Source organism: Giraffa tippelskirchi, chromosome X (assembly GCF_054371585.1).
Source record: "Giraffa tippelskirchi isolate mGirTip1 chromosome X, T2T-mGirTip1v1.2.pri, whole genome shotgun sequence".
Classification (NCBI taxonomy): Eukaryota; Metazoa; Chordata; class Mammalia; order Artiodactyla; family Giraffidae; genus Giraffa; species Giraffa tippelskirchi.
In genome coordinates, this window is record NC_137289.1 from 113,424,829 (window position 1) to 113,449,283 (window position 24,455).

The 24,455-nt window shown below is 42.0% G+C and overlaps 1 protein-coding gene across 1 annotated transcript in view; it reads right to left on the bottom strand.

Moving 5' to 3' along the window:
• The window catches only part of SYTL5 (synaptotagmin like 5), a 233,454-nt gene extending 219,226 nt beyond the window's left edge, over positions 1-14,228 (bottom strand). The window contains exon 1 of the mRNA XM_081564242.1: positions 13,686-14,228. The gene's annotated coding sequence lies outside the window, so the exon portion shown is untranslated. The remainder of the gene's footprint in view (positions 1-13,685) is intronic.
• Between the last annotated feature and the right edge of the window lie 10,227 nt (positions 14,229-24,455).

The following is a 24,455-nucleotide window of genomic DNA, read 5'->3' on the forward strand; positions in this document are numbered from 1 at the left end:
GATTTCCTGGTTCACATGCAGAAGAATTTGTGAGGTTATACCTAGAAATAAAATTACTGGGTCAAAGAATACACGCATGTTCAACTTCACAAGATAATGCCAAAGGGATTTCCCTCGTGGTCCAGTGGCTAAGACTCCATGCTCCCAATGCAGGCAGCCTGTGTTTGATCCCTGGTCAGGGAACTAGATCCCACATGCCACAACTAAGTGTTCCCGTGCTGCAACTAAAGATCCTCGCGCAACCAAACAACTAAGCAAAATATTTTTTTAAAAAAAGATAGTGCCAATTTTGTTTTCCAAAATGATTTTACCAAATGTGCACTCCCCTCAACAAGGTACATAGAGGGGTGGGATGGGGTGGGAGGAAGGTTCAAGAGGGAGGGGACATATGTATACCTATGGCTGATTCATGTTGATGGATGGCAGAAACATTGTAAAGCCATTATCCTCCAATTAAAAATGAATTAAAAAAAATTTTTTTACAGAAAAAGCCTTTGACAAAATTCAGCATCCATTTATGATAAAAACCCTCCAGAAAGCAGGAATAGAAGGAACATACCTCAACATAATAAAAGCTATATATGACAAACCCACAGCAAACATTATCCTCAATGGTGAAAAATTGAAAGCATTTCCCCTAAAGGCAGGAACAAGGCAAGGATGCCCATTCTCACCACTACTATTCAACATAGTTTTGGAAGTTTTGGCCACAGCAATCAGAGCTGAAAAAGAAATAAAAGGAAACTATAAACAAGGTGAAAAGACAGCCTTCAGAATGGGAGAAAATAATAGCAAATGAAGCAACAGACAAACAATTAATATCAAAAATATACAAGCAACTTCTGCAGCTGAATTCCAGAAAAATAAACGACCCAATCAAAAAATGGGCCAAAGAACTAAACAGACATTTCTCCAAAGAAGACATACAGATGGCTAACAAACACATGAAAAGATGCTCAACATCACTCATTATTAGAGAAATGCAAATCAAAACAACAATGAGGTATCATTTCACACCAGTCAGAATGGCTGCTATCCGAAAATCTACAAGCAATAAATGCTGGAGAGGGTGTGGAGAAAAGGGAACCCTCTTACACTGTTGGTGGGAATGCAAACTAGTACAGCCACTATGGAGAACAGTGTGGAGATTCCTTAAAAAACTGGGAATAGAACTGCCATATGACCCAGCAATCCCACTGCTGGGCATATACACCGAGGAAACCAGAATTGAAAGAGACGCGTGTACCCCAATATTCATCGCAGCACTGTTTACAATAGCCAGGACATGGAAGCAACCTAGATGTCCATCAGCAGACGAATGGATAAGGAAGCTGTGGTACATATACACAATGGAATATTACTCAGCCATTAAAAAAAATACATTTGAATCGGTTCTACTGAGATGGATGAAACTGGAGCCCATTATACAGAGTGAAGTAAGCCAGAAAGAAAAACAACAATACAGTATACTAATGCATATATATGGAATTTGAAAGATGGTAACGATAACCCTATATGCAAGACAGAATAAGAGACACAGATGCATGGAACAATTTTATGGACTCTGAGGGAGAAGGTGAGGGTGGGACGTTCTGGGAGAATAGCATTGAAACATGTATATTATCATATGTGAAACAGAACACCATTCCATGTTCGATGCATGTGACAAGGGCTCAGGGCCGGGGCAATGGGATGATCCAGAAGGATGGGATGGGGAGGGAGGTGGGTGGGGGGTCCAGGAAGGGGAACACATGTAAACCCATGGCTGATTCATGTCAATGTATGGCAAAAACTATTACAATATTGTAAAGTAATTAGCCCCCAACTAAAATAAATAAATTTATAAAAAAAAATAAAATTAAAAAAAAAAAAAGGAATACAGATAGGAAAAGAAGAAGTAAAACTCTCACTGTTTGCAGATGACATGATTCTCTACATAGAAAACCCTAAAGACTCTACTAGAAAATTACTAGAGTTAATCAATGAATATAGTAAAGTTGCAGGATATAAAATTAACACACAGAAATCCCTTGCATTCCTATACTCCAATAATGAGAAAACAGAAAGAGAAATTAAGGAAACAATACCATTCACCATTGCAACAAAAAGAATAAAATACTTAGGAATATATCTACCTAAAGAAACAAAAGACTTATATATAGAAAACTATAAAACACTGATGAAAGAAATCAAAGAGGACACAAACAGATGGAGAAATATACCGTGTTCATGGATTGGAAGAATTAATATAGTGAAAATGAGTATTCTACCCAAAGCAATCTATAGATTCAATGCAATCCCTATCAAGCTACCAATGGTATTTTTCACAGAACTAGAACAAATCATCTCACAATTTGTATGGAAATATAAGAAACCTCGAATAGCCAAAGCAATCTTGAGGAAGAAGAATGGAACTGCAGGAATCAACCTGCCTGACTTCAGGCTCTACTACAAAGCCACAGTCATCAAGACAGTATGGTACTGGCACAAAGATAGAAATATAGATCAATGGAACAAAATAGAAAGCCCAGAGATAAACCCACACACATATGGACACCTTATCTTCGACAAAGGAGGCAAGAATATACAATGGAGAAAAGACAATCTCTTTAACAAGTGGTGCTGGGAAAACTGGTCAACCACTTGTAAAAGAATGAAACTAGAACACTTCCTAACACCGTACACAAAAATAAACTCAAAATGGATTAAAGATCTAAACGTAAGACCAGAAACTATAAAACTCCTAGAGGAAAACATAGGCAAAACACTCTCCGACATGAATCACAGCAGGATCCTCCATGACCCACCTCCCAGAATACTGGAAATAAAAGCAAAAATAAACAAATGGGACCTAATTAAAATCAAAAGCTTTTGCACAACAAAGCAAACTATAAGCAAGGTGAAAAGACAGCCTTCAGAATGGGAGAAAATAATAGCAAATGAAGCAACAGACAAACAATTAATCTCAAAAATATACAAGCAACTTCTGCAGCTGAATTCTGCAGAATAAAGAAAAATAAACGATCCAATCAAAAAATGGGCCAGAGAACTAAACAGACATTTCTCCAAAGAAGAAATACAGATGGCTAACAAACACATGAAAAGATGCTCAACATCACTCATTATTAGAGAAATGCAAATCAAAACAACAATGAGGTATCATTTCACACCAGTCAGAATGGCTGCTATCCGAAAGTCTACAAGCAATAAATGCTGGAGAGGGTGTGGAGAAAAGGGAACCCTCTTACACTGTTGGTGGGAATGCAAACTAGTACAGCCACTATGGAGAACAGTGTGGAGATTCCTTAAAAAACTGGGAATAGAACTGCCATATGACCCAGCAATCCCACTGCTGGGCATATACACCGAGGAAACCAGAATTGAAAGAGACGCATGTACCCCAATGTTCATCGCAGCACTGTTTACAATAGCCAGGACATGGAAGCAACCTAGATGTCCATCAGCAGACGAATGGGTAAGGAAGCTGTGGTACATATACACAATGGAATATTACTCAGCCATTAAAAAAAAATACATTTGAATCGGTTCTACTGAGATGGATGAAACTGGAGCCCATTATACAGAGTGAAGTAAGCCAGAAAGAAAAACAACAATACAGTATACTAATGCATATATATGGAATTTGAAAGATGGTAACGATAACCCTATATGCGAGACAGAATAAGAGACACAGATGCATAGAACAATTTTATGGACTCTGAGGGAGAAGGTGAGGGTGGGACGTTCTGGGAGAATAGCATTGAAACATGTATATTATCATATGTGAAACAGAACACCATTCCTTGTTCGATGCATGAGACAAGGGCTCAGGGCCGGGGCAATGGGATGACCCAGAGGGAGGGGATGGGGAGGGAGGTGGGTGGGGGGTCCAGGAAGGGGAACACATGTAAACCCATGGCTGATTCATGTCAATGTATGGCAAAAACTATTACAATATTGTAAAGTAATTAGCCCCCAACTAAAATAAATAAATTTATAAAAAAAAATTTTTTTTAAAAACAAGGTACGTCAATTTCTAATGATCCATGTACATACCAATACTTGATGCTATCAGATTTCATAATGTAATGCCATCTTTGCACACTCAAAATAGTATACTGCTTCATCCTATTAGGGGCATAGAAGTGTCAGCAAGTGCCACAAGTTTTATCAGTAAAACTAATTCAAAGCTATACAAGGTCTTAACCTAAATGCTCCCTGAAATGCAGAGCCTGAGACAAGGGTTTGCAGGCAAGTAATTTATTTGGGAAATTGATTTCAGAAAATAGAATTAGGGAATTTAGGAAAGGGAAGCAGAAAAGAGAAAATCAATACAGGGGCATATTTTCAAGTTGGCCACAAACAGTAGGCAATGGGGACCTTCATCTTTCTTAGACTCTATGTGAATGTCTTAGAAGCTAACAAAACTAAAATGCAGTTCCAAATTATCTAGTCAAGGATGGGAGAAAGAAGCCTTTATCTCTGGCTCCCAGCCCACGCTAGTCAAGGATTGATTCACAGGCCTTAAATACCCTCACAGTCCATAATACCTATGTGAGTGCCAGGTGGTTCCAGCAGGCCTCTGTGTTGTAACATCAAAGCAGTCCCAGGGTGGAAAGTGTATCCACTGTAAGGTTCAAGCAAGGTCCTGTCTGGTTACACCCACATGAAATTGGTTGCAGGATCAATGGCTTGACTAAAAGGGAGGCTGGAAGGATGCACAGTGAGACACAAGATGTGCCCAGTATGCGCAGCTACTAAGTGGCAGGGATGGAACGCAAACACATGTGTCTATCACAGTTCAAACAGTAGGCATTTGGCACATAGTATGTAGACACTGTCCACTGCCTACCTAACAGCCTTCGCTACCTTTCTTCTCGGCTAGGACAACACTAATATGCTCAGGAAGCCAGCAAAGAGCTCTGAAACGGAGCCGGCACAGTAACTGCAGGGCTCCATCACGAGCCCAGATTTCTTGACTTTTCCATTCTCACCACATCAGTGCTAACATACATCCAACGCATCACTCCCGAGTCCATGGCGGCCCTAGCCATCATGCCTGCATTCCAGGCTAGCAGCTGGAGGAAACAGGAACTATGCAAAGGACCCTCCTCCCAGCCAAGCCATCTCTCTTTAGGCAGGCTTCTTTAGAAGTCCCCACACAACACAACGGTTCTCTGTGGCACCGCTCAGTCATAGGATCACACCTTGGTACAAGAGATGCTGGGTCACAGAGACCGTTCAGTGGATGCATCAGCACCATGAATAAAACTGCACTGTCACTAAGGGAGAAGGCAAGAAAGGATACTGAATGGCAGCTAGAGGTCTCTGCCAAAGGAGCCGTTTGATGTGGGGCAAGCTCTTAATCTATACTGCAGTCTTCCTCTTTGTATATTGGAAGTAAAAGTACTACTTCACAAAGTTATTACGAGGACCAAATGAGATCATGTAAATAAAATTGCACGGTTGCTGGGATGCAGAAAATGATGAATAAACGCTAGCAGTGCAAGTTCAGATAACTGATCTTATCAGTGTCTCTGCATTTATCAGGCTTGAAGGTGCTGGATGCTGACTCACTCCCATAATGCTCATAAGTGTTTCAAGCCAGAGTGGTGGCTTAGTAATTTACAATGAGAAATGTAACTTTCACACAGACCAGACAGCCTGACCAGGTTATTCACTCTCTGAAGGTAACGGACATGGAGAATCATAAGGTTGACTGCCAAGCATGAAATCAGGAGAAACAGAATTCATTATACAATTCAACTATTTAATGGCATTAGGCTTGGACACTCTCTTGCATCCGTCTCCACAACTGAGTTTATCTAACCTGGCAGGTCCAATGATCAGGCTGGAAATATCACAGGTAACCTCTCCCCTGGACAGTGCTGGGAGGTTTTACCAATTGCTGGCAAAACTCACCAAGAATGTGGAAACTGTGCAAAGACCCTGAGGGTAAACTCTAACACTTTTGGCATCAGCAAATTCATTCTGAATAGGAGGCCCTATAAACCTGGCATAACTTTGGAAGTCAGAAGTAAGGGAAAATGGGGCAGCATGAAACCTCTTTAGATTTACTGGATTAAAAGTTGAATCCATTTTTTACTTTAAAATGGAAATATTTTAGATGCTTCGTACCAGAGATAAGAGAGAACATTAATAAAAATTAAAAACATAAATTCTACAAATTGAGCAAACTGAAAAATATAACAATGTGTATATATATATATATATATATATATATATATATATGCATGTGCCCAGAATCTCACTTGTGACAATTTTTTATCTTCTAGGCTGTACATGTATCTTCTCTTGACACAGTTTTGCTCTAAATAGGGTACAATAAAAAGTAGCAGAGCAATGTGGCATAAAGGAAAGAGTGTTAAACTTTGGCAGCAAAGTTGCTTTTCAGTCTTGGCTTCACCTCTTGTAAGTAATGGGATCTGAACAAGTTATTTAATGTCTCAGAACTTTTTCTGCTCTGTGATAGACTGCAAAAAATAGCCCCTGTTCTTTACCCCTCTCTACATCCATTTCTTTGGTCATAACTTTGTAGGGTCCTCCCACTCTGACTCTGGGCCTAACCATGGGGCTTGCTTTGGCCAACAGGACAAGGTAAAAGTGAGGGTATGCCAGTTATGCATCTAGACCTCAAGAGACCTATTTCCATTTGTTCTTTCCTGCACCTCTGCCGGCTGCCCTGAGGACACGACCAGGTAGCCCGCCAGAGGATGAGAAACATGTGAAACAGAGCCCAGGCACCAGTTACTCCACTCAAGGTTAGTCTAGGAATGTTACTCAGTGATTTAAAAAAAAGAATGAAATAATGCCATCTGCAGCAACATGGATGGACCTAGAGATTATCATACTAAGTGAAGCAAGCCAGACAGAAAAAGATGAATATCATATGGCACCACTTATATGTAGGATGTAAAAAAAAATGATATAAATGAACTTATTCACAAAATAGAAAGACTCACAGAACACAAATGTATGGTTACCAAAGGAGAAAGGGGAGAGGGGAGGGATGAATTATGAGTTTGGGATTAAAATAGACACACTACTATATATAAAATACATAACCAACAAGGACCTACTGTACAGCACAGGGAACTATACCCAGTATCTTGTAATAACCTATAATGGAAGAGAACATTAAAAAAAAGTATGTGTGTGTATATACATACATACATACATATATATATATATAAAACTGAAAAAACTGAAAGGGTTAGCCTACATCAGCCAACATCCAGATAAACCCAAGACATGTGAACAGTCCCAGCCAAGATCAACAAAACAGTCTAGTTAACATACATACATACATATATATATATATATATATAAAACTGAAAAAACTGAAAGGGTTAGCCTACATCAGCCAACATCCAGATAAACCCAAGACATGTGAACAGTCCCAGCCAAGATCAACAAAACAGTCTAGTTAACCCCCAGCTGACCTAGACCCATGAGCTTATAATACACACATTGTCATATGCTACTGAGATTCTATGGTTGCTTGTTATGCAGCATTATTATGGCAGCAGATAACTGACGCACACATATCTGATATATTAGAGGTTACAACAGCTAAATGAGATATCAAAGGTAGAGTGACCAATATACCAAAAAAATATATATAGCTCTTTTGGGAGACAAGTTTCTACTTTAAAAAAAAAATACAGCCACATTCTTGAAATTATACCCAGGCCACTAACATAAGTTTTTGGATGTTTCTAATCCATTTAGTCTCCCATTTGCAGACAGTCTCTTGTTTTACTCTCCCAACGAAGCAAAAACATCTGCAGACCATGAATTCTACTAACTGAAGTTTCAAAGAGCAGGCAAACTATTTTTCCACCTCCAATCATTTTGGAGAGGGGGGTATTGTTTGATGTAGCTCACCATTGGTCTCATATAGAAATAAAAATGTAATTAAATTAGAATTTAAAATTAATGTGTTTTGAGAAATGTACAATGCCTCCCCCCACCCCGGATTATACAATCTCTAGAATAGTTAATCTTCCCAAGAAAAAAATCACATATAAGAAGCCAGCAACTCATCTCATAAAATCCTCTTTGAGCTGGTATAAGGGCAAGCTGCAATTTAGCTCTGTGATTAGAAAAGAAGCATAAATAGAGATAAATGGGCTGATGTATAGACTCCCTATTCATTCACCTCCATTTGCATAAGAGATTAAAAGAGACCTCAGTGTAGCATTTTCTCTCATTTCCTCATCCTTGGTCTTTTGAGCAGATAAAGTAATTAAGCCTGGCAAAACAAAAAGTACAACGCTATAAACTTCACAAATAATGATGTATGTAATGAACTAGATTCACTCCATACCACAGAATCTCAAAATGTGAGAGAGACATGGTTCACAAAGCTCTTCTCAGTATCTGAACAACCCCCAAAATTGAAATGTGTATTTCCGCTAAGAGCCCCGGCTTCCTGTGTGTTTAATATAAAGTGTATACAGACTGTTGGAACTTTAAATAACTGAAATTAAACATTTAAAAAATAAAAAAAACAAGGGATGGTCCCTAGACCAGCAGCACCATGAGAAGTAGTAGATACTGATGACTTAGAGAGATGGATTTTCTTTGGGAGCCTTCTCTGTTCCTTACTGTGGAACATGTACTACAAAAAATGTTCTGAGACAAACCTTAGCACACACATGAAAGCTGAAGTTGATGAAGGAAAAGAGAGCATATATCTCACTGCCAGCTTGGAGACTTGTTAGAAACACAAATTTTTGGGCTCTTCCCCAAACCTACAGAATCACAAATCCTGTAGGAATGCAAACTAGTACAGCCACTATGGAGAACAGTGTGGAGATTCCTTAAAAAGCTGGAAACAGAACTGCCATACGACCCAGCAATCCCACTGCTGGGCATACACACTTGAGGAAACCAGAATTGAAAGCAACATGTGTACCTCAATGTTCATCGCAGCACTGTTTACAATAGCCAGGACATGGAAGCAACCTAGATGTCCATTGGCAGACAAATGGATAAGAAAGCTGTGGTACATATATACAATGGAATATTACTCAGCTATTAAAAAGAATGAATTGGAATCAGTTCCAATGAGGTGGATGAAACTGGAGCCTATTATACAGAGTGAAATAAGTCAGAAAGAAAAACACCAATACAATATTAACGCATATATATGGAATTTAGAAAGATGGTAACGATGACCCTATATGTGAGACAGCAAAAGAGACACAGATATAAAGAACAGGCTGTTGGACTCTGTGGGGGAAGGCGAGGGTGGGATGATTTGGGAGAATAGCATTGAAACATGTATATTAACATATGTGAAATAGATTGCCAGTCCAGGTTCAATGCATGAGGCAGGGTGCTCAGGGCTGGTGCACTGGGATGACCCAGAGGGATGGGATGGGGAGGGAGGTGGGAGGGAGGGTCAGGATGGGGAACACATGTACATCCATGGCTGATTCATGTGTGTGTATGGCAAAACCACCATAATACTGTACAGTAATTAGCCTCCAATTAAAATAAAAATAAATAAATAAATAAAATGCAAATTTCTGGCCTTAAAATAAAAAAGAATCACAAATTCTGAAGCCAGGATCCAGCGATCTGTTTTTAAAAAGCTCTCCAGGTGATTCCCGTGCCTGCTCAAGCTTCAGAACTACTGATCTAGACAGCACCAAAGCTGCTTCCAGCATTATCTGGGTACCGGTGGCATTAGCATCACTCGGAGTTCATGAGAACTGCAGACCCTCATGCCTCACCCAGAGTTAGTGAACTGGAATCTCAACTATAGAGAGATCTTCCGGTAAATTGTCTGCACAGTAGCTTCCGTGTAGTGCCGTACTCATACCTGTCCAGTGGTTCCTGTTCTGGGCTGAATTGTGCCCCCACACTCCCAACTCCACTCCAATTCACAAGTTGAAATCCCAACCCCTAGTACTTCAGAATCTGTGCGTGGAGACAGAGCTTTTATATATAGGTAATGAAATCAAAATGAGGGGTGGGCCCTAATCCAATATGACTGGTGTCCTTGTAAGAGGAGATCAGGACACAGATACATCAGAGGAAAGACATGAAAACAGTGAGAAGGTGGCCATGTACAAGGCAAGGAGAGGGACCTACCTCAGAAGATGCCAGCCCTGCCAACACCTTGATCTTGAACATCTAGCTCTCAGAACTGTGAGAAAATATATTTGGTTTTTAAGTCATCTAGTCTGTGGTACTTCATTTTGGGAGCCGGAGCAACCGATAACAGTTCCCAAAGTCAGGTGCATACTGCAATCATCTAGGGGAGGTTTTAAAGTCCTGGTGCCTGTGTCCCATTCCCAGAGGTTCCAATTTGGGAAGTCCAGGGATCAGCCCTTAAATCTGGACTTTTAAAAGCTCCCCGGGTGATTTTTAAAGTGCAAAACAGTTTGAGAACCACTGATAGTCTACTTTATTCATTTGGTGAGAAAGCTAGGCATAGGATTAACTGTTACATTTCAATCTCTTGGTACTTTCTTAGCTGAACTCCCATCAGTAGGTCCTCAAACCTGGTCCCCTCTGCAAATACATCAGGACTCCTACTGGAAAAGTCAAGAATCCAAGCTGGCAGTGAGATATATGCTCTCTTTTCCTTCATCAGCTTCAGCTTTCATGTGTGCACTAAGAATCATCTCAAACATTTTTTGTAGTACATGTTCCACAGTAAGGAACAGAGAAGGCTCCCAAAGAAAATCCGTCTCTCTAAATCATCAGTATCTACTACTTCTCATGTTCTTCTTCCCCCTCTGGCTAAGTTGCTCTCCAGACTCTTAGGATGCAAATTCGAGACTCTGAGTTTATGTAACCCAGAATTTCGGGGCATAGGTGCCAAACCAGTAATTAGTTTTTTAATTGCTAAACCCCTTTCCATTTGTCCTTGCGAGGTTGTGATGCTCCCAAACTCACAGCACAACTATCTACTTACTGAAGGTTTACTCTCTTTCAGAAGCTGGAGGATCTGACCCACATTTATAACAATGAAAACCATACATGTCATATATATATTATATATAGAAATTTATTTTTCTACCTGCAGTCTCTAAAAGTTACCACTCTACAAAAATGATTTAGCACCCTTAAAATACCATACCCGAGATAGAAAATAATCCTGTTCTGAATATGCTTTTGCTACATTGTTTAATATTTAATGTGGTAGTTGGACCAATCATTAATACCATCACTGACTAAAACAGAACCACTTTCTTTCATGACAGTTCAACAGACTTGCCAGCTAGCTCCCCAAATCTCTCTCCAAAGCCCCTCTCCCCAGCCTCCTTCCCACAATATAAGCTAAAAAGCCAGATATTTCCTGGCCTCCCCATGGCACAGTCCAGTCCCATGGATTGATAGGTGGCCCAACTCTGACCAATGAGATACAAGGGAGATTTTGTTGAGGAACTTTGGGGAAGTTATTTCTTCTCTGGTAGGAGAAAGTTGCAGGAGAAGTTTTTCTACCACTTTCTACCCCGTTAACTGCATTTGAACATGGGATAAGGATGTAATGTCTAGAGCTGTTACAGACATCTTGAAACCAGGAACATGAAAGTCGCTCAGTTGTGTCCAACTCTTTGTGACCCCATGGACTATACAGTCCATGGAATTCTCCAGGCCAGAATACTGTAGGGGGTAGCCTTTCCCTTCTCCAGGGGATCTTCCCAACCCAGGGATCGAACCCAGGTCTCCCACATGGCAGGCAGATTCTTTCCTAGCTGAACCACAAGGGAAGCCCAGGAAACCAGGAGGGTAAGGTATTAGTCCAATCCCCTGACACTGTTGGGCCACTGAGCCTACTCCAGTGATCACCTGCTGTCAGCTTTCTCTAATTTGTTAAAGCCACTTTTAGTTGACTTTTCTGTTGCAGCAAAACAAAAAAAAAAGGTCATAACTAATATATAGATGTTTTCAATATATGTCAAACCTTATTTAGAACACAGTGTAGTCTGAGAATCCACACTAAGAATCATTGAATTAGAAGGTTTATCTTATAGGAGTGAAGAAAAAGCATGCCCAGGAGATGTCCAAGGGATGCCAAACCCAATTTAAACTGCCAAATTCATGTATTCATTCATTCATTCCGACCCCTACCTAATTTAATAGGCTCCAAGGATATACAGATGAATAAGACATTACCCTGCCTTTCAAGAAATTTTACTATCTTGAGCAAGACTGGTGTGCAAACCAAGAGTCACAAGAGGCAGAGGAGAAGAATCATGTTATCCAACAGGTGGGAAACCTGACTCAGTTTGGGGGGGCTCCCTGGGAAGAGCTTTGAAAAAAAAAAAAAAGGATCATTACAGTTTCCATTTAACTCTAAAAAGTTACCCCTGGGAACTGACTAAACATCTCAGGTTTTATTAATTTTCTGGGGGGAGGAGGGTAAAGGTTCATCTCTCTAATCACAGATTATAAACCAAATGATGATTCAGGAAAGCACAATTAATGATAGGCGACCCAATCAACTGTCAGAAAAGCTGCCCCCACCATCTTTCTCTCTCCCACAAAGCAGGAGAAAGAAACGGGGGTTTTCTGGGGGCGGAGGGGGGAGGAGATGTTAGACTTTCCGCCCATATCCCCAGGGTTGTTCGTCTAGAACAGAACTGTGCTGTGAATTTAGACCACCTGTTAACACTGCATCAAACCAAACAGTACTGATGATAAAGCAATCAGTCGACAAGATGAGCCACAGATGCACAGCATTCTAGGAGGTTCTTTCCTTGGCTACTTTTAAGCAAAAAAAAGAGCAGCAACAATTAGTACCTATTTAATAGTCATGGAAACACTTGAGCTTAATGGTCGAGAAAGGGGCATGCACCCTCCCTGCCTCGATTTTTCTAAAAGCAGTTAGTGGGAGCACCTCCCCGCCACACATACACACACAGGTAAAGGAAAAGTAAGAGGTAGCTTTGCATTGTTAAATCCTTCTAAGAGACAGTGTTCATTGATTTTCTTGCAAGAGAAATAATAGGTTTGGAAGCATCTCTGAAAATAGAGAAAATAAGACCCACGGTAGCCTCCTAAAATTTTCCTGAAATACGATACATTCAAAATAAAATATTCAAGAGAGTCCTTTAGTGAATTGTTTCAACATGATCGTGGCATTCACATTAATTGTGCCTCCGGAACATTTTGATTCAGTCAGCGGTGTCGAGACTGATATGCAGCAACTGCAGTTACCTTACAGCTCCGGCAGGTCCTGGGCTGGCTCCAAGATCCCAACTCAGGCTACGGTAGAGCATCTGCCACCTCGCAGAGAAATGAGGAAACCGCCCTGGCAAGGGATTCCAGCTCAGCCTTCCAGCTTTCTCGTCACCCTTGTCCCCCAACCCCCCTCTCAAACGCGACCTCTGAGAATAACCTAGGAAGAAAGTGGGGGAGGAGGGACACACACGAAACAAATCGAACATTCCTAGCCCCTTAAACGCCGCATCCAGACATTTGAAGATACCCGGGAAATTAAATAGGGCCCCAGAGTTTGGCTTGTTTGGGGTCTGAGCGTGCATTTGATCTTCTCTGTTGCGTTTTTTTTTTTAAATCTAACTTTCTGTCTCCAACGGAGGGAACCAGAGGTGGAAGCAAAGGCAGACCAAGGCACAGACTGGGAGACCGCCCCCCTCCTCCCCGCGAGCCACCCAAGCATCCAAAGACCAGAAACTTACCTGGCCGTCACCTAGACGGAAGAACGCTGGTCCCCCCCCTCAGGAGTGGGCAGGTATTCAGGGTTGAGTCGCCGAAGCTGGAGATGAAATTAGACCCCAGGCGGGAGGCGAAGTCCCGCTCCGAGCCCGAGGGAGCCGAGTGACTCACGCGCTCGGTGCCCGCCTCTCGCGCCACGCGCCCCTCGCGCCGCCCCCCGGCAGGTACCGGGTCGGAGCGCTGGGGGGCGTCTCCGGCCGCCCTTAAGCTCAGCGCCGTCTGCCGGACTCCCCTAGGCGGCGGCTCCAGAGCCCATCCAGCGGGGGCCGCGCCTGCCACAGCTCGCCCCTGGAGACGACCCTGCCGGACATGAGCTGCCGTCGTGGGTCTCCCCTCTCCGCCGCCACCCGGGGACCCGCTACCCCTGGTCTACCGATCTGAGCTCAACACACCTTCCATGTGCCATCTGGACACGCAACGCCAAGGCCCGCACCCCCTCCCCTCCGGGGAAGGCAGGACCAACCCGGCAAGACCCTCTTGCCTGCCACCCTCGGCCTCCCCCTTGTGGCCGGGGCACCAGAACCTACCCCTCCCAGAAGCGAGCACAGCTGGCTCCCAGATCCCAGGTGTATCCTTTCCTGCAGGTCTCCCCCGCCTTGTTAAGGCTCGTTAGTAAGTCCCTTCCTTGTACAGTGAGCAAAAAAAAAAAAAAAAATGAAAGGTCTGAGTTTGGATCAGAGAACCGTTCCTTGCAGGGCCATGCCAGGAGACGGGGTGGCTCCTGCCCTAAAAGCTCCAAACTCCCCCCAAGCGTTTTCACAAAGCACTTTTAAAAGTCAGGTGAGGGAAGGAGGTCGCAGGGTCTGTGATTAAATCCTGTGCAATTCTCTGATTGGCAGATGGTGAGGTAGCTGGGTGGTGTCAAAAGGGTTACCTTCATCAGTCTTTAGGCTCCAAGAGGCCTGGGGTTTTGTGCTCATCAAGTAGTTAACATCTTCCATTTGGTGGAGGTTTTTCACATTTACCAAACAACTCAGGAAATTTATATCAAATACTATTATCTAGGTGCCTCTTTCAGAGAGGAGCTAAAACAGAGGATATGCAAGAAGGCCTGTCTGGAGAAGGCCCCTTAGGGTCCTGATCATTTACTCCACACACTCCAGTGTTCTTGCCTGGAGAATCCCAGGGATGGGGGTGCCTGGTGGGTTGCCACCTATGGGGTCGCACAGAGTCGGACACGACTGAAGCGACTTAGCAGCAGCAGCAGCTCCTCCAACAATTCTTTCCACCTGCCAGCTGGATTAGGCAATGCCCAGACCCTCCCACAGGCTTCCCTGGTGGCTCAGATGGTAAACATCTGCCTGCAGTGCAGGAGACCAGGGTTCCATCCCTGGGTCAGGAAGATCCCCCTGGAGAAGGGCATGGCTACGCACTCCAGTATTCTTGCCTGGAGAATTCCATGGACAGAGGAGCCTGGCAGGCTACAGTCCATAGGGTTGCAAATAGTTGGACAAGACCTAGCAAGTAAACAACAACAAAAATCTTGCTCTACTGGGTGGAGAAGGGTGATGAGACTACAATCCTGCTGGGATGAACAGCATGTAGAATAAAAATCCTGTTAGTCTTGACAGGCTTAAGAGAATACAGAGTTCAGAAAGAAAGAGACAAGAATGGGGGGAGAGTGGCACATTTTCCCAGCTTGAGGACAGCATTTCAGCTGTGGAAGGTTGCTGCCCATTCAGGAAAGTGTGTAATCTCCCCTAACACACACCCTTCTCATCATCCCTTTTTTTTTATTTCAACCATCATGACAAACCCAAATCTCCCCTACAGTGGGCAGAGACTATGACATTCATTTCAGTGTTCCAATATCCAGCCTGACACCAGGTTTTTCCTTCCCACTCCTGCCTTCCACCAACACCTCTCTACTTTTCCTCCTTTCCCATCTATTTCCTTTTACTTTTCTTCCTTATCTATACCTACTTCCCTTAATAGTATCACCCCTCCGCCTCTCTCTCTCTACTCTCCAAGTCTATAAGGCACTGTTTCTTCTCTAACTTTATTTGTTCTCTTCTTCCAAAGTGTCCAGTACTCTGCATTCTTCCTTACTGTATTCTTGTCAAGCTTCATCCCAATGAACTGTATTGTTTTAAGCTTGTTTTAAGTCACTCAGTTCAGTCATGTCTGACTCTTGGTGACCCCATGGTCTGCAGCGTGCCAGGCTTCCCTGTCTATCACCAACTCCCAGAGCTTGCTCAAACTCATGTCCATAGAGTGGATGATGCCATCCAACCATCTCTTCCTCTGTCATCCCCTACTCCTGCCTTCAATCTTTCCCAACATCAGGATCTTTTCTAAGGTGTCAGCTCTTTGCATCAGGTGGCCAAAGTATCAGAGCTTCAGCTTCAGCATCATGGATCAAAATTCTTTCCTGTCATAAATCCTATATTCCCCTAGAGTATGTATGTGTCTGTGTGTGTGTAAGGCAATATCTTTTTTCATGCAAGATGATCAGCTATAAGTATTACTAGAATCATATCATCATCCATTCATTCAACTCACATTTAATATATACCTACCGTGTACTTGGCATTATGTTAGGTCCTGGGCTTATAAAGATGAATAAGGCAAAGTCACTAAGATCAAGAATGCCATACACCATACACTGAAGAGTGGGGGAAGGGGAAGAGCAGACAATAAACAAACTCAGGCAGCAAAGCTGTAAGGGGGATGGGTACAATGTGTTGTGGGATTGAGAAGGGAGTTTGCAGCCCTCGGGGGAGGAGGTGCAGTGGTCATGAATTATTTCATCAGAAAATAACAACTGAACTGAGACTTGAAGAAATACTATGTATTTTCCAAGAAAATAATAATGGGAGAAATACACAGGAGTTGAATAATTTACTGTGGATTCTTAATTTGTGTCTTTCTCTTGCGATGGCATCATCATTTAGTCAGATAACGTCCAAGAGAGCTCCGGAGTTGAGAGTCCTAACTTCCTAAGAGTTCCAGCAAAGCTCCAAGGATTGGCTCTGCTTGGGTCATGTGTCTATTCCTGAGCCAATCACCATGGGCCAGGTAGGTGATATGTTCTGATTGGCTATCCTGAGTCATGTGCCCATTCCTGTCCGTCTGTTTTGGAGGGGAAAGTAATGGACAGATTAACAGCCTTACCTGATGAGGAAGGTACAGTTCCTAAAGAAAAAGATGCTAGGAAAGATGTGGACAAAAGTAACATGTCCACTACATGTATACAATCATTTCCCTGAAATATCTCTCATTTTGCAAAAAGCACACTAAAAGTAACAAGACTTCTGGAAAAAAAAATAGAGTTGGGGCAGATCACTCAAAATGTATGCAACCTTATTAGCAGAACATTAATAAAATAAAAAATGAATGTCTCAGACACAACAGTTTGGTATGGCAAGAGGCTATCCATAGAATATTAAATGTGCAATAAGCCAACACAGCAGAAATTCTGACTTGATAGAGCTGAGACAGCACACAAGGAAGTGGAACTCAGACCTGAGCTTATCATTAAGGTAAGCACAGGAGGAAGTGCAATCTACCTGGAGCAAGAACCATAAGTAAGGCTTCCTTGGAGAGGAAGCCCCTTGGTACAGACTCTCACTTTTCATTTTCTTAAAATAAAGCTAAGAAGGCTTCTGACTGTGCAGCAGCCAAGTTGAGTCCTTTTTCCTTTCATGGTGAAGGTTATAATTATACTCCAATACAACTTCCACATTATATTGATTTTGTTCCCCTATTTGCAACTGCATATAAACAATTCTTATAGAAAATGTGTTTTACCGGAAGAGATGGTGTATATTTATTTTCTTTCAAATAGTTATCAAGCACCTGTGATCTAATCTGGTCTTGTGATTTTAAATTCCAATTATTTGCTAATGACTCTCAGATTTCCATCACCCGCTCAGAATTTCCTCTGAATTCCAGGCACTAATCCAACAACCTGCTTAATATCCTCACTTTGATGGCTAAATGGGCTTCCTAGGTGGCGCAGTGGTAAAGAACCCCCCTGCCAATGCAGAAGATAGGAGAGACTCAGGTTCAATCCCTGGGTCTGGAAGATCCCCTGGAATAGGAAATGGCAACCCACTCCAGTACTCTTGCCTGGAAAATCCCATGGACAGAGGAGCCTGGTGGGTCCATGGGGTTGCAAAAAGTCAGACACAATTAAGTGCACATACATGGCATGACGTGGATGGCTAAATAGGAATCTGCAACTTGCCTTGTATACAAAATCCAGCCCTTGAAATATTCATCAGATCTTCTCCTTCTCAGGTCTTCCTCATCTTTTTGAATGGAAACTCCATCCATATAGACACTCAAGCTAAATATCCTTAGATCATTTCGACTTTTTTTCACATCTCATATCCAATTCATCAGCAAACTCTGCCTATTCTACCTTCAAGACACATCTAGAATCCGACCACTTCTTATGACCTGCACTGCTACCATCTAGTCCGGCCACCATTATTTCTGCTGTGTCATTACAAACAGCCAAGCTAGTCTCCTTGCTTCTGCCCTTTGACCCCTCTAATCTATTCTCCCACAGTGGCTGGAATTATTCTTTAAAAATACAATTCTATGTTGACTGTATATACCCTTGATAGTACATACAAGAGTATTGATAGTGTATATATTATCAGTATGACATCACTGTAGATGTTGACCTTGGTCACCTGGCCAAGGAAGTATTTAGCGGGTTTCTTCACTTTAAAATTAATTTGGGGAGACTTCCCTGGCAGTCCAGTGGTTAAGACTCTGCATTCCACTGCAGGGGGCATAGGTTCAATCCCTGTCTGGGGAACTAATATCCCATATGCCACACAGCCAAAAACAAAACACAAAATAAAGTTACTGTGCTTCTTTCCCTTTTTACACCGAACATTTTGGAAGAAAATCACAACCCACCCTTTTAAAGGGTGAGAAGTTATTTTCCATCTCCTTTAATGTAAGGTGTCTGCAGTTTTTCTGAACATGAAATTTGTCTAGTCTCCACAATTTAGTATTAATTTAATCCTTGATTTATTTTAAAAATTATAATTCTAAACATGTCATTCATCTATTCAAAATCCCCCATTGCCTGTCTTCCTCAGAGTAAAAACCAGATTCTTACAATGGTCACTAAGTCCCTATATATTCTAGTGTTCACCATCGTTCTAAGCCTGTCGTCTCCCACTGTCTCCCTAGTTTCCTCCATTCTCTTCATACTACCCTTCCTGCTCTTCCTTCCACATATAAAGCTGGTGCACTAACTGTTCCCTCTGCCCAGAACTCTCTTCCTCCAGATATCACCAGGGCTTGTCTCTTAACAACTTAAGAGAAATCTTCAAAAGTCATCTATCCCTAGGACTTCCCTGGTGGTCTGGCGAGTAAGACTCTGCACTCCCAATACAAAGAGCACGGGTTTGATCCCTGGTCAGGGAACTAAGATCCCACATGCCATATGCAGGCAGCCTAAAAAAAAAAGTCATCTATCCCTGAGGTTTTCCTTGACTACCAAATTTAAAATACTAACTCTCTCTCCTAACCCCAGCACCTCATCCCCCATTCCTGCTTTATTTCCCCCTATAGTTTTTATCCCATCTGACATACTAAATATGGTATTCTCTTATTTCTTTATTTTCTGTCTCCCACTTGTACAATATAAATGCCATGAAAACATGCATTTCTGCTTTACTTAATGGATTATTCCTAGTGCCTAGAACAGAATCTGGCAGGTAGTAGGCAGTTAAGAAATAATGGAGTGCATATTTGCCTGCTATATGCCAGGAATTGTTCCAGGCATTAGGAATATGACAGTAAAAAAAAAGTTAAAACATATTAAACCTCCCTATCATATGTGTGTGAATCCCTAAATACTACCTTCTAAAAAGCAAGATCTGTTTTAGCATCATTCAGCTTATTCGACATGAACAGGCAAAGTTGTTATGCTTAAGAGAACAAATAATGAATATTATGCAATAAGGATCCCCCTACAAGCTTACTAATACTTGTAAATTAGAAAAAGTCTGTTTGTTATGTTGCTTGATTTTTTTCTTTAAATCTGAAAAGTCCAATTAATCATTAAGTCTGCTTCCACTGAACCCTTTTTCACTGGTAGATGGTTCTATAACATCTTGGCATTAAACCGTCACAAGCTGACTATAAATCTGTAAATCTGTTTTGTCATGGGAAGAATTCATTGTTATCAGTACCTGACATAAAATAAAGGGTCTGGAAAAAATAAATAAATAAAGGGTCTGAAGAGGAAAATTACAAGGGGGCATGCAATACTGAAATTAACATGATCAGAGTAACACACTAGTGTTACGGGGGCAGCACATAATTAAATGACAAATGAGACAGAGAGAATGGGTTGTAAGCTCAGAGGAGGAGTAATAATTTGTGGGTGGAGAAGCTGGATCTAAGGGTTGGGTATTTTTGCATTTCTAGTGCATTGACTACAGCACCCCTGGAGTTGGGAAGTGTCATGTTATGATAGCTTGTAGGATTTGCTCTTTCTGTACCTCCTTTTATCTTCTGGTTATCTCTAGGCTTTGACATCAAGGGTGGCCAGGAAGGCAGAGACAGTTGGGTTGCTTCAGATGGCTTTTCCCTCTAAGTATCAGGAAATGTTTTCTTATGAAACGAAACACTAAAGCACCATCAAGTGGGGAGGTATTGATTTTGCCCACTTGAGTTTCATTGTTCCTCTTGAGGGTCTTTCAGTCTTCCTCTTATTCCCACTACCACTGTGGCCCCCAGAGGCTCACTGTTCCCTCATTAAAACTTTGGCATGTGCTGTACACCTGAAACCAACAAGCTCTTGTAAACCAACTATAATTCAATTGAAAATTACATGAGATTTTAAAACATAAAAAATAAATACATGACTTTTAAAATTAAAAAATATTGACATGGGGTAGAACAGTTGTGACAATGTAAAATTTTAGGTGAGATTCCTATAACACAAAAAGAAGAAAAAAGAAGTATTGTAGAATGAACCAATGATCTCCATTAATAAAGAAAAAAGCATTAATCTAATATTTATTTATGAAGATTTTCACACGTATCTTGATATTCCTCTTAGTAGCCCTAAATGTGGAGAAGGCAATGGCACCCCACTCCAGTACTCTTGCCTGGAAAATCCCATGGACGGAGGAGCCTGGTAGGCTACAGTCCACGGGGTCGCTAAGAGTCGGACACGACTGAGCGACTTCACTTTCACTTTTCCCTTTCATGCACTGGAGAAGGAAATGGCAACCCACTCCAGTAGTCTTGCCTGGAGAATGCCAGGGACGGCGGATCCTGGTGGGCTGCCGTCTATGGGGTCGCACAGAGTCAGACATGACTGAAGTGACTTAGCAGCAGCCCTAAATGATAAGGTATTTATTATTATGCCCATTTTACTGATGAGAAAACTGAGGCTCAGAACATTTAAATGCGTTGACCACGGGCACATAGCCAACTCTAGTTTGAGCTAGAGTTCAAACTAAGGTCTGTTCTTCCATAAGTTTGGTGTTTATATCAATTAGCCCTAGCCATAAACTGATGCTTCAAAAATAAGTGACTTAAAACCAGAATCGTTTACTCTCAAGTATCTATGAGTTAAATCAGAGTCAGCTAATTTAGGCTGAGCTTGGTTGGAGGTGACTCTGCTACATGGAGTCTGTTACCATGTGGGACTAGAAGGCTGGTGCCTGCATCTTCTTCTTATGGTAATAGTAAAAGGGCAGACACAAGAGGAAACTTGTAAAGTCTCTTGCTAGGCTCAGAACTGGTGCAGCATCATTGCCACCTCATTCTGTTGGCCAAATAAAATCCTTTGGCTGAACTCAAGGTCAAGGGACAGAGAAGTACACCCAAGCCAAGAAGGCACTGCAAAATTACATGGCAATGGGCATCTATATAGGAAGGGATAAGAAACTGGAGCCATCAATGTATTCAACTCAGTGCTCTTCCCCAGGGTACCAGGCAACTTCTCCACACAGGTTTGTCATCTACGTTCTAGCTACCTACAGCTGAGACAATGGATGTCTATTCTGTCTTCAAATTAGAATCAAAGGACATGTCCCTGCTTTGCCACCCATTGTGGCTCTTCCACTGCATTTCTCTCTGACAGTCTTGTCTGTGTTATTGATTCAAACTCTCATCTTACCCTTCCTGTGAGACCTACCTCCAAAACACAGGGGAATGGCCTCATCTAAGTTCACCCAGTGCACCTGTACAACACCTGTACAAACCCCCACAACTCAGAAGAACCGTAAAATTCATACTGGGATTCCCTGGTGGTCCAGTGGTTAAGACTCTGCCCTTCCAATGCAGCAGGCGTGGGTTCCATCCCTGGTCAGGGAACTAAGATCCCACATGCCATGTAGTGCCAGCAAAGGAAAAAAAAAATAATAAATAAAATTCATACAATAAGATTAATATGCATCCATCAGGAATGGATAATTCTATGTATTTAAACTCTCCTAGCTGGACCCTTATTCTCTGGTGCCTAATTCTCTTTACTCATTCATCCAATTCATTTGGTGATATTTTATTGAGTACATACTATGAGTCAGACATTGTGGGAGGAAATGCAGAGGTGAGCAGAGGAGCCACAGGCCTTGCCTTCATAGAGCTTTGTTTGTTTGTTTGTTTTTTCCTGGTAAATTAATATGTACTGATGTATGTAAATGAATTCATGTCATGTTATACTTAACTCACATTTGCACAACTTATTTGCATCTTAACAAGAATGCTGACCCAAAATGTGATCCGTTTTTGTCCTGTCTGGCCCTGATGGGATAAGGAACACTTTCTGGGCAGGAATGGTTTCCTGCTGTCTGTACATTGCACCCCCTAACTTGTCACTGACAGTAAGTTCCTAGGATAAAACCTCTCTGCCAATAGTGGAGGGGATGCTGGCAAAACCCTATCTGGATGGTGAAGTCCAGATGATCATCCCAGATGGTGATTTTGCACATACCTAGTACACTTCAATGAAAAAATACACAAGTATCTTTAAGTACCTACTTGGTGCTGGGTCCTGAAAGAATGTGGGTCTTGGGGTGAGATTGTCTGGATTTGAATCCATCTTCCATTTATTAGCCATGTCACCTCTCTGGCCTCTGTTTCCTCATCTGTAAAAATGGAGATAATTAGAGTAGTTATTCATAGAATTATCATGACACTTAAATAAAATAACCTACATAAGCATTTAGCTCTCTGCTTGCCACATTATCACACTGAATGAATACTTAGCTGTGATTATCTTGTCCTATATGCACAGCTGGATAGACAAAAGATTTGAAATAAATTGAAGAAATTCTTCTTCTCTCTAAGAATCTAATAATCCCATTTCAGAAGAGAAGGCATACATTAAACAACAAGAGAGAAATCACAAGATGATTACATGAGTTAAGGTTCTCTTATTTGCAAGCAACAGAAATTAACTTTGTCTTATTTAAGAAACAAGATTGAGAGTGAGAGTAAATTCATTGTAATGATTCACGGGTGTTCCATGGCCTCAAAAATTGGTTTAGGTCTGAAACCTTGACATGGACAAGAAGCCAGCCAGCTCTAGAAATTCAACAACTAGAGCTGGGTGTGGACCCTGGGTCTCTTGAGCTCAGCCAGTAAGGGGACTTCAGCTCTTAACACCTCTTAATCGCTGGTTTCCTGGTTTCCAAAGTTTCAAATTCCCAGGATGAAGAAGCTGGTTGGCCAGCTTGTGTCAGTGTTCTACCTCTGGATTGATTCATTAGGGTGGTCTCCTATCCGTCAGGGCAAGGTACAGGGGTATCCCACTGTATACACTGGAAGACTTTTTTTCCAGATGTTAACAAGGAACTCAGGGAATAAATAGATGGCTTCCTGTTACCTCTCTGCCCTCATCTCCTACAGTACTCCAGACACTCTGACTTTGCTTTTCCTCAAAATAGCCAGACACACTGCCTCAGAAACTTTCTACTTGTTATTCCCTTTGCCAGGCATACCCCTCTGTTAAATAACCCCATGAATCACTTCCTTATCTCTTTCATATATTGAGTCAAATGTCATCTGCAGAGCAAAGCCTTCCCTGACAAAGTTATTTATTTATTTATTTTTAAACTTTTTTTTTTTTTTTTTTTTTAGGCCATGCCATGCACCTTGTGGGATCTTAGTTCCCCAATCAGGGATTAAACTAGGCCCTCAGCAGTGAAAGTAGGGAGTCCTAACTACTGGATCCCCGGGAATTGCCAACAAAGTTATTTAAAACTGCAACATATCCCCCCAGACATCCACATAGACACCTCTAATCCCACTTTCTCTGCTCTCTTTCTCTCTAAAATATTTATAACCTGCAGTACCAGTTAGCCAGGGCTTCCCAGGTGGCGCTACTGGTAAAGAACCCACCTGCCAACGCAGGAGACATAAGAGACACATGTTGGATCCCTAGGTTGGGAAAATCCCCTAGAGGAGAACATGGCAACCCACTCCAGTATTCTCGCCTGGAGAATCCCATGGACAGAGGATCCTGGCGGGCTACAGTCCATGGGGTCGCAAAGAGTTGGAGCATGCACGCACCAGTTAGCTACTTCTGTAACAAAACACTGCAAATTTAGCAGCTTTAAACAACTGCCATTTTATCTAGCTAGTCGACAGTGGGTTGCTTGTGCAGTTCTTCTGGCCTAGACTGACTCAGTTGACCTCCCCTAGGTTTGCTTATGCGTCTATGGTCAGCTGGCAGGCCAGCTGATAGTTGCACGATCCAGAATGGCCTCATTCACATTTCTAGTGGTTGTTCTCTTCCATGTAGC